The sequence below is a fragment of the Saccostrea cucullata genome, unplaced genomic scaffold (assembly GCF_032062105.1).
Source record: "Saccostrea cucullata isolate Sc308-1 unplaced genomic scaffold, CSIRO_AGI_Scuc_v1 ctg1925, whole genome shotgun sequence".
In the NCBI taxonomy this organism is placed as follows: Eukaryota; Metazoa; Mollusca; class Bivalvia; order Ostreida; family Ostreidae; genus Saccostrea; species Saccostrea cuccullata.
The window spans coordinates 79,957-91,382 of NW_026919712.1; the positions used below are offsets into that span (position 1 = coordinate 79,957).

The 11,426-nt window shown below is 31.5% G+C and overlaps 1 non-coding gene across 1 annotated transcript; it reads left to right on the top strand.

Moving 5' to 3' along the window:
• The first annotated feature begins 5,570 nt into the window (after nt 1-5,570).
• On the top strand, nt 5,571-5,642 carry Trnap-ugg (transfer RNA proline (anticodon UGG)). The gene has a single exon. It is a non-coding gene; the product is annotated as a tRNA-Pro (tRNA).
• Nucleotides 5,643-11,426: the final 5,784 nt, after the last annotated feature.

Sequence of the window (11,426 nt, forward strand, 5' to 3'; positions counted from 1 at the left end):
TGTTATCTTTATTGATTTTCAAGGAATTACTGTTTTAAAAACCTGAAACATAACATTAATGTAGGATAAAAGGGCGACTATGTAATTTAAACAATATCTGTAATGTTGTCTGCATAATAGACATATATCAGCGATACTTTGGGTTTTTCAACTGAAAAGCATACATAGAATTTGAGATGTATAAATGGACATATAGAAAATGTAAGAGTAATTATATTTAAATTAGTTTGCAACTTTGCACTGATTGTATAAATGGACCCCCCCCCCAACAGATCTACTTCAATAGTTTACATATCTTTGGATTTATTTAATCTTGTTTTGCAGTAAAATCCCAAGTTTTACTTTTTACATTTTTGGAAAAGTACGTTATAATACGTTATTATTATATAATATTCAGTTTTAATAACCTTGCATAAAAATTTTGAAACTTTTTGTTATCAATCTCATGCATAACCCGAGATCTCTTTCACAACTGAGGGATCTCCTGCATCGGCAACGTTATTTACTTCGAATATTGACCAAACAATACACATACTAAAGTCCAAATTTGTGTGGATAAGATGTAATTGATGCAGTCTAATGGGGAACTCAGAATATTTAAGGTTAGTTGAGAGTAAGACGAATTCCAGTCGGTAAACATGTTTTCAATCAGCGTTTTCGCTCTACCGGCAATTGCTTCAAAACAAAAATCGTCGCTAAACGACAATCCTTGCATTTTATAAGAGTGTGAAATAAAAGAAAAATAAATTGCTCATGGAATCACATTCTTATATTTTAATTAAAATTTCAATTATTGCCTGTATCGGGTCAACTTACCATGTGTGTGTTAAAAAAGTTTGATTCACTTGCCTAACCGGAAATCGATCTCTTTTGATTGTTATACACAACTGCTGGTTGTGCAAGTGATCGATTAGCAGGCGTGTGGGTAGAGCGTGCGCTTGAGAATGGACACTAGAAATCTCTTTAACCCATTCGAACACGTCATTACTTTCAACTCATTTCGATTGGCCATTACTCAGTACACAATAACCCCGGTACCGACAAGCAATTTGTTTACATGTCGTTAGGACAATTATTTCTCGCTTTACTTTGTAATGCGAGAAATTTTAATCTATAACAGTACACTGTTAAAGTACAAAGGTATGTTGAATATTGTTACGTTACGAAAGGAAAATACTAGAGAAAATCATTCCATTAAAATTACATAATTTTATATTACAAGTCAAAGATAAAATAAACTTACTACAATTGATAATGGGGAAAAAAAACACAAGCAAACAGAAAACTTGTATAACATTAAATTATAGATATCCCTCTAAAAATATGACTGATAAAAAATGGGTAGTAATTATACAAAAAAAAAGTTTGAAATAAGGTATTTATGTAGTGGATTTACTAACAATAAAAAGATAAGATGGAAAGAATTTACGAATAACTTATATATTTGCGCGCATATATATTGCAATTGGATATTAGGGTTTTATTGAGAAAATAAAAAATACAAAATATCTTGCATTTGGGCAGAATTTTTTTAAAAAGTTTAAATCATATGTCTTAAAACATTGCTGTGACGTCAAGCCTTTGTTCTTGCAGTCTGAAAATTTACCTGTAGCCGTCCGATAATAATAATTACCAGTCTGATAATATATTATCGGACGGCAATGATAACAAAATCGGACGGTATTTAAAAAACAAAAAGAAGAGTGAAAATAAGATTAAATATGTCCAGAAACCCCCAATAAAAATGTTAGGAAAAAAATTCAGGGATATTTTTTAATAATATATTATCGGACGGCAATGATAACAAAATCGGACGGTATTTAAAAAACAAAAAGAAGAGTGAAAATAAGATTAAATATGTCCAGAAACCCCCAATAAAAATGTTAGGAAAAAAATTCAGGGAAACCAAACGCAAGGAAATTAAGTTGATCACACTACAAAATAGCAAATCCATGAAAAGAAATCCGAGATTTATAACCTTCCACAACATTAATTTTCACTCTTTAAAGGAGTTTTTGAATCAGCACTTTGAATAAGCGAATTTAAATCCATTTCTGAAAAAAAGATTCTGCAATCTCCTTTTATGTTTGTTCCCCGATGGCCACACTTTCAAAACCTGAGAATTTCCATTATCTAAGCTAAAAATTCAGCTAGGGTAAAAATCCGCATTTTACTTGCCATGGTGATGGTTAAAATATCACCCCAAAATTATGTCAGTATCAATTTATGTCAATTTATGCACATCATAAATAAAATTGTCCCCCCCCCCAAAAAAAAAATCTTTTACCACCGTACCCCTGTCCTGCTAAACGAAACGACTGCCATTGAATGAATGAAATTAATGAAACAAGAGTTCACTCACTTTTTTACCGTTCACTCATTTCTTTTATCTACTTATCAGACGGGTAGAAAACAATGGATGCCTATACTCCCATTGTGTTATTATCGGACTCCTCCAGGTAACTTTTGGACATTTAAATGGCAATGTTTTAAGTAAGATATATGCCTCATACTATTCTATATGTAAAATTATCAGACAGTTTTCGGCCCTAACGGGCCTCAAACAGTCTGATAATTTTACATATAGAACAGTATTCGGCATATATCCATTACAGACCATTCCTTTTGCATTAAAAATGAGAGAGAGAGAGAGAGAGAGAGAGAGAGAGACAGAGAGAGACAGAGAGAGAGAGAGAGAGAGAGAGAGAGAGAGAGAGATTTGAAACTTGAAAAGGTTTGTCGCGCCAAAATCGTGCTTATTAGAGCCAGGCCAATACATTTTTTTCTTTATTCAAACTTTCGTCTATACTAAGATTTGTATATTTGTAATATTTATAATATTTATTATATATATTTAGATTTATATATATTTGTATTGTTTATACTTTATTGACACTCTTACTCCAGACTTTTTCAATATCTTATGTGTGTGTGTGTGTGTGGGGGGGGGGGGGGGTAGTGGTAGGGCGGTGTAGGGTATAAGGGGTATGATGCAATAATACAAAGCTTGAAATTGAAATTTTCATTTCATGTATCTCTATATAAGTTCGTTGAGTGCTGAGAAATAGTAAAAAGTTGACATTTGTGCCCCATAAAAGTATACACCATTAATACATTATAATGTACTTTAATCTATCCTTAAATACATATATATTATTGTATTAGCATGATATGAAATTAGACGTGTTCTTTGCAAACACATAAAATGTTTTACAAAAGTAACGTTAAACGTCACCAATATCACGCGTAACGTCAAGTACAAATTGAGTCATCAAAAAGTTGGTACTTTTCAATGATTATGTTTGCAAAAATGAAACAGTAACGGGGGGACATAAATGTGTTATATAACTTCTGTGTACATTTACTTTAAACTCTAATTTTATTTTATTTCTTACTATATATCTGTAAGAAATTGAGCCACTGAGCAATATTTATAAAAACTAGAGGTACTGTGAGCGATGAGCTCACTAAATGATACCCCCCGCCTCCCATATGGTTATAATTGGTGAAAAAGTCCATGTTTTCCTGTGGCCGGGAAACCCAAAATATGTGTCGGATCAAAAAGTAAAATAGGAGGTGCACAATGGCAACATGTAATAAAGATTCTGTGAAAGTTTCATCAAATTTCATTCAGTGGTATGAGAGGAGTTGCGGATAAGAGATGGGTACCCCAAAGCGTAACAGACGGACGGACAGACGGACGGACAGACGGACGGACGGACGTACAGACGGACGGACGGACGGACGGACGGACGGAAATACCGATTACTATATACCCCCACTTTTCAAGCGGGGGGTATAATAAGTATCAAGTCTACCTCTACAAAAAGATGGGCAAATTTATTTAAATTCAGTGTTTCTTTTTAGTTTATTTCACACTCTGATATACTTACGCCTATACAGCAAAGAAGTTTTTAAAGCGCTAACTTATGTATTTGATTTCCACAGATTTTCCATAAGGTCCGGTCCTCGGAATCTCAAAAAAAAAATGCTTACAAAAATGCTTACAAAAATGACCCTAATTCACAAAGTAATATGTATTTATTCAAAGGGTAAATTTCATAAGTTCAAAATGATTCTTAATCTTTTTATATAGGGTAAATAATCAAATTTTGTATAATTTTTTTTTCAGGAAAAGACAAATGAAAGTAACAGCTGATCGTAAAAATGCACGACCCTCTTCCGAGCTACATGCGGGCCCCGGACCGTGGCCTTGAACCATAGTAACAGCTACATGTATGCATTTTCGAATTGGCATTTAAATTATTTCTTGTATAATATAGGTATGGAGGAATTAATAATTTGAGTTATGGATTTCGATTTAAAGAAACAAACCCTGGAATTTCACTTTTTTAAAATATGGTGTTTAAATTTTAAGTGGACCGACGGTCCACTTAGTCCAGAACGTTTGGTGGACCTTTCAATTTTTTGGTGGACTCGGGCCGCCGGTCCACCGTTAGTGTCGATTCCTGGGTTTGTGAAAAAAACAATTCAATCTAAATTCCCCTTTCCCTTCACAATTTCGAGTTTTGACAATCGCTCTTTTTTCTTCTATTCAGTTGTCAAATATTTTTTTTTCTAATCATACACGCCTAGCTCTATAGATAGTTTTCGATTGACCTAAAGTTACCTCCCGTTGGTCGCCATATTGGAGGTCGACTCGGTGAGTTTTCCTCTTTGTCTTACCAAGTTTAAGAAAATATAGCATAAATACTTGGTGGAAAATCTTTATTAAATAATTTTTTTTAAATAAAGGAGGCTTCCAAAAATTTATATACTTCAGAAAAATAATGATTCCTAATTCAAAATCGCAAATATAAAAATTTAAAATTGGTTGAACAATGAAGGAATATGAGCATTTGGACCTCCAGTATGGCGGCCAACGGGAGGTAACTTTTGCTAAATTTAGGTCAATCGAAAACTATCTATAAGTTAAAATAAAATCGCCTGCAACAAAGAGAAAAAAATATGGTATTTTGACCTTTTTTGGAAGACAAACTTATTATTACATGTACATGTATGAATAAATAATTTAATTTTTTATTTTAATAATCAAGTTTAATTACCATGATAAAAATGCAATTCATTAGAGGACGACGGATTCTTAGAGGGGGCCTGGCAACCCTTTATATAATATTCATTTTTATACAAGTTTTAATTTATTTCCTTCTGCAGAAAAAAACATACAACCATATACAATGAAGAGTAATTCACTGGAAAAGTTTCATATGTACATGTACCACTATAACATAAACATATGTTCAATGGCATCCTCTCGATAGCGCACGACTCTGAACACTTTTTCGTTTGCCGGAAGGCCAGATAAATTATGCGGATTAGACATGAAATACAAGTTGTCTCTCTTTCTTTAATCGTTGAATGTAATAATTAAGAGAAAAAGGTCACATTATAACATTATGAAAGTAAATGTAAAAGTAACTGTCAGAAAAAGTTAACCAAGTCTTATGTTGATGATGGAATTTAAAAAGCGCCAAACAACGCTCAAAACAATTTAAATAAATTATCGGTTCATTGAAGATAGTTGTTTTTAATTCTTCATGGAACATGGCGGCTCGTTGGTCTAGGGGTATGATTCTCGCTTTGGGTGCGAGAGGTCCCGGGTTCAAATCCCGGACGAGCCCTCACTTTTTTTTTTTTTTTTTTTACATTTGCATCATTTCTTTCTTTTTCTTTTTCTAGTTATACTTGCTATGCATAAAATTCATATTTAAGATGATCAACCGAATTTGTAGAAAAAGATAACAGAAAGAAAATATCAGAATATTCTATCTTGCTTACAATTGAGAAGATATGAATTTCGCCTTGAGGGAATTTTTACAATCATAGGCAATTGTTATACCGGTATCACTTAGATTTCCCTTGTAAGAACAAAAACTCATTGTTGTCAAAGTCTAGGCCGCATGGTACGATTAAGTTTTTTTGATTTCAATTATAAATTAGATTTGTTTTTAAAAAGAGCTTCTGTATATTTATGATTTTTATTGAAATCCTCAATCTTCAAAAAAATTGTCTCCCCATGTAGAAGAGTTTTAATCTGTATGCAAAATAAAACTTACTCATTTAAAGACATTAAGCGATTACAACATATTAGCTAGGAAAAAAGTATTTTAGAAAGTATTTTAAAAGTACACAATTCATCATCATTTTTAACGGCTTCTGTCATAAGTAAAATGATACTGAGTTAACATGCAGCAAATACACTCGAATGTTTAGATCCGCCTCTGCACATCGCTAGTGGTCAGCCACACTAAACGCGGTGACCTTTGACCCTCGAAGATGGAGAAAACCAAGACACGTGTGTATCATGTTGTTGCAAAACTCTGACTCCCTGTTCTAAACGAGGGTTACCTTGTAGACTAATGATGGTAAGTACTTAAAGTAAACATCGCAAACTTTTACATCTTTTCAACGTTTTATATCATACTCAGATATTGTCAATCTGCCACAAACCACAGAGTATGCGGATTTTCCTCTTTATGCATGTGCACTGGACAAATTTGACATGCATGAACTAATTCAGGATTCTGAACAAAGGCATTAATCTCTCTATACTATACATCTCTCAGCGGCAAGGAAATACTAGTAGTTAACACTCGATGTGATCTCCAGAAGTAAATCAATTATAATGTGGTATTTTTATATAATTAATAATCTTTTTTTTTTTTTTTTTTTTTTTTATAAATGTCTTTTGTTAAATAAAGATCAGTTTAATTTCATCAATTCCATAAAACTTTCTAAAACTATTTAACTTGTGTTAAATATATGTTTATTCTTATTCGAGTTTCAAATTCTCAATTTATTCATTTTTTTCACTTTCAAAACAGGATCCTCTCAAATCAAAAACGAACAGAGAAGCTTAGTTAAAAGAACATCAAATAAACAAACAAAATAAAAACAAAGTCTACAGATGTTTGTTTGTTTATTTACACTCAGACCATACAATGGTATATGAGGTACAGGAACATATTTACATATATACAAAATACAAAGTCAAGTAATGAAGAGTAGTGTCAATTAAAGAAAATAGTAACTAGAAGCAGGCCAATATCTTTTTAACAAACAAAGACAGTTTTAACAGCGAATCAACATTTGTAATGGACATAATTTTCTCAAATTTATAAGAATTTACATGACAACAATACTTCTTATCAATAAGTTTTACCCGTAAAGACGAAAAATATGGACATTCCATTACATAGTGAAATTCATCCCCCAAAGTATTTTTGTTACATAAATCACATAATCTTAAAGATCTATCAGTATTAGTCCATCTACCAGATGCAAAAACAATAAACATAATTATGTTTTTGAAAACACCATCTACATAAACATTTGCATGCATTTCAGTTGCAGATGTACGGCACTCGAAAAAGATCTTTATTCTTTGTGCTTTAAAAAAATGTGGATCAAAATTGAAAAATTTCAGTTAACCTTATGTTAGGTTCATTTTGCCCCTCCCCCCTTTTCTTTTTCATCCGATAACTGATAACTCATTTTTACCTTTGGCTTGCGCAAATAAATTAAAAAAAGAAAAAGAAGACAAAAGTCCCTAAAAAGTAAGAAAACAAATAGAAAGATCTTTGAAAGTTTAGTAAATTCGATTAGGCGCGGATCCAGGATTTATATCCAGGGGGGGATCCCAGTAGGAAAAATAGCAAACCCCCCTCCTTTCCCTAACATGAAAAACCTATTTCGTGGGGGGTGGGGGGTTCCTGCGTTTTCTAGAGGAAGGGGTCCAAAGTCACTTTAACTTGGTTGAGTACTTATATAACGCCTTATGTGACTGTATTATTGCAACTATAACGTTAACACTAGTAGCAATGCATTTTTCCCCTCAATTTAGTTGTTTCCAACCCCATTTAACAATGGTATAAAAGTACAGAGAATAAAAACCAAAATGATATTTACATGAATATATATAGGGCATTTATATTTTCTGAAGATAATAAGAAGTGAACACTTTCAAAAATGTAAAGGATGGAAATGTCAAGTTCAGAAGCTAATTGTCCTCTGACTTCACTTTTCATCTAAAATACTATTGGTAGGAACGAACCACTATAAATTTATTTTTATATTAAAAATGTGAAATGTATATTTTTTAGCAACGAAATTTGCAGCTGTATTTCAAAGTGCACGTATTTCAGAGAAAATGATGCATTGCAATTAATTTAGAATATTTTACAAACATGAAGTACATGTATCGTTCTTAAGGAAACAAGGGGTCGCGATGAGAGGAAAAAACTTACTTTAACCAAATTTTGAGAATCGGGGGAGGGGCTTTCAAAAACATTTTCAACTGTAGATAGTTATATATACGTTTCCAAGGAATATGTTATTAAAAGTTTTTTTTTGTCCCCAGTTGTGTTGTATTATTGTTTGGTGATTGTAATGGGGTACATGTTATATATTGGAGAAAAATTTGTAATCCCCCTCCCACAAGCGAAATAGGATTTTCGAATTTGGCGACTGTACACTTTGTGTAAGGTTTGGTACGAAAAATATCCCTCACTGCTAAATGGCCCTATGTGCCAAGTATAAGTACACTGTAAAAAAAAAAATGCCCCTCTCCACCGACAAGTGGTGACGTCTCCATATGAATTTAAAAATTTCGAGAGGACGTTAAATAACAACCAATCAGTCACTCAATCATTCCTTAATTTATTTGAATGTATCTAATCACCACTGTACATTAAGATATATGTACATAGAGATTTGAATTGGGGAAAAGATATTTACATATTAATAAGTAGATCATTTGTGAAAAAAAAGAGGAGTAAAGGTTTTCCAAAATGAGAAGAATTAAAATGTCAGCCCAAAATGCAAACTGTCCCACTTCTCTACATAGACCAGACCGACAACACCCTTTTAAGTCTGCAATCAAAATTAATGTTTCCACTTAAAATATAGTAATACATCTATATTAAAGAAAATTCTTCGTTTATTTGTATTCATTCGATATTATACAATGATATACATACAACTCCCCGCACTTCTTAAACTCTAACGATTATTCGCATGATTTAAGGTCACACTGTTACAGCGCGAATTTGTGAAACAACGAAACAAAATATATCTTAAAAATGATTTTTAACTAGATATTAATTTTATTTCACATACTTAAGACATAATTTACATAAATAAATTGATAATATTTTGAAGTGTTCTTGGCTGATGGATTGTGATATTCTCAAATGGTTTTACATGGTTTTTCGTTAAATGCAGCCATTTTTGTATCCGTTCTTTTGCTAGCAGTTATTTGCCTTGCCTAGATCGAGACAGAAACAGTGCACTTCACGTAACTTCTGTATTTGCTATGCATTAACATGTCTCTAAAGCGCAAGATTATAACAGTAATTTTTATCAGTTCGACTGTTTTACATGTTATAAAAAAAGCTGGCATTTTAAAAAGTTACTTTCTGAAATCTAGCATCATGAAAGATATACCACATCGCAAAATTTGAAAGTTTCAGACCCTTAATTTAAAATAATTTTCTATTCAATAGTAACAATTTACTATTATAAGGGATAAATCAAACTTTGATATCCCAACTTTTCAGCATTGTCATTTTTTTGACGCCACGTTTCGATAAAACCAAGACGAGTATGGCAAATGTGCAAAGTACTCAGAAAAATACTAATCTTTAAGAAGTCAGTTTGAAAATTTCAGATAAATAGTATCAACGAAAGGTCGAAAAATTTAATTTGTGAATACGTATGGTAGAATGATACAGATGCAACATCATACGATTTATGTACAAAGTCCACTACAACACATCAACTTTGAAAACTTGAATGAGATACGTTATGTACTGATTTTCAAGAATATGTATCTTTGCCATGAGATATATAATAAACATATTTGGCTAATGTCATGTAATTAAGTTCGATAATGTTAAGTTTTATTGCTAGAGGAATGTGACTTTAATTTATGCGAAAACCATGTAAGCTTAAAAAGTACGCGGAGCTGTATATTTAAAGAAAAATAAATATTTACATACCGGTATATGTAAAAAGAGCATATGTAAAAAAAAAAAATGAAAAATAAACCTCAAAAATGTGAAGGATGGAAATGTCAAGTTGGGAAGCTAATTAATCTCTTGCTTCACATTTCATCTAAATTACAACTAGAAGGCAAGATTCAATTATCTTTTTTCTTAGTCGAAAAAATATTTGAAATATAATTTTTAACAACATACCGGGGTAATTTGCCGCTGCATTGAAAAAGCAATGTTTTCCAGAGGAAAATAACCGAATTTAACAATGATATAAGTACAGAGATTAAAAAAGCAACAAAATGATATTTTACATAAATATAAGTAGCGCATACATGTATCTGAGGGAAATAAGTGAACATTTAAAAAAAACGAAGCATGGAAATGTCAAGTTCATAGGACAATTGTTCTTTTACTTCACATTTCATCTAAAATACTTTTGGTAGTGTCTTCTACAAGACAATTTTCTAAATTTACTTATCATGGCAATTTACACAAATGTCATAAACAAATTTCAATCGAAAAATTAAAATTTTTGCAAAGGACAGTAGGCATGAACCAACATCATGTTTCTATTTAGAAAAAAAGTAAAATGTATGCTTTTTAGCAATAAAATTTGCAGCTATACATGTATTGCAAAGTGCCCGTATTCTTGAAAAAATGATTCATGGTATTCATTTTAAAATATTTTACAGACATGAAAGAGGTTCGCTCCTCAGCTTTTAAGCAGATTTTTCTCTTTTCTCTATTTAAAAAAAATCTATCGGTGCATAATGTTTTAGTTCTTACAATGAATTAGGATTCTATAATGCTTATTAATTAATTTATATTCAATCAAAACCCTATGATTGTATTCCATACGAAAACATTTAGTGAGGAAATATATTTTGTGGTGGAAAGTTTTTAGAAGAAAAATATCAATTTTTCTCTTTCAAAGTTTTCAGTTTTGTTTTCAGTTTTGTTAAGTTTGAAATCCTATTTTTACATGTAGTCTGTTTAGCAAACAAGTGTTAGAGAGAAATGTTATAATTTTATGCTGGTAAAAATAAAATTAAAAATATAAAAGATGGAAATATCAAATTCGGAAGCTAATTGACCCTTACTTCACATTTCATCTAAAATACGATTGATAGACAGGAACAAGTATCTTTTCTCTAATAAAAAAATATTTGAAATATTTATTTTTTTAAACAAAATTCGCAGCTACATAGCAAAATGCACGTTTTGCAGAGGAAAATGTCCCCATTTAATAAATGATAAATACATGTACATGCAAAAATTAAAAAAAAGATACTTACATAGATATAAGTAGGGCATATATGTTCATGAATCTGAAGAAAATAAGAAGTGAACTTCTTCAAAAATGTGAAGGATGGAAATATCAAGATCAAAGGGTTATTGTTCTCTTTGTCT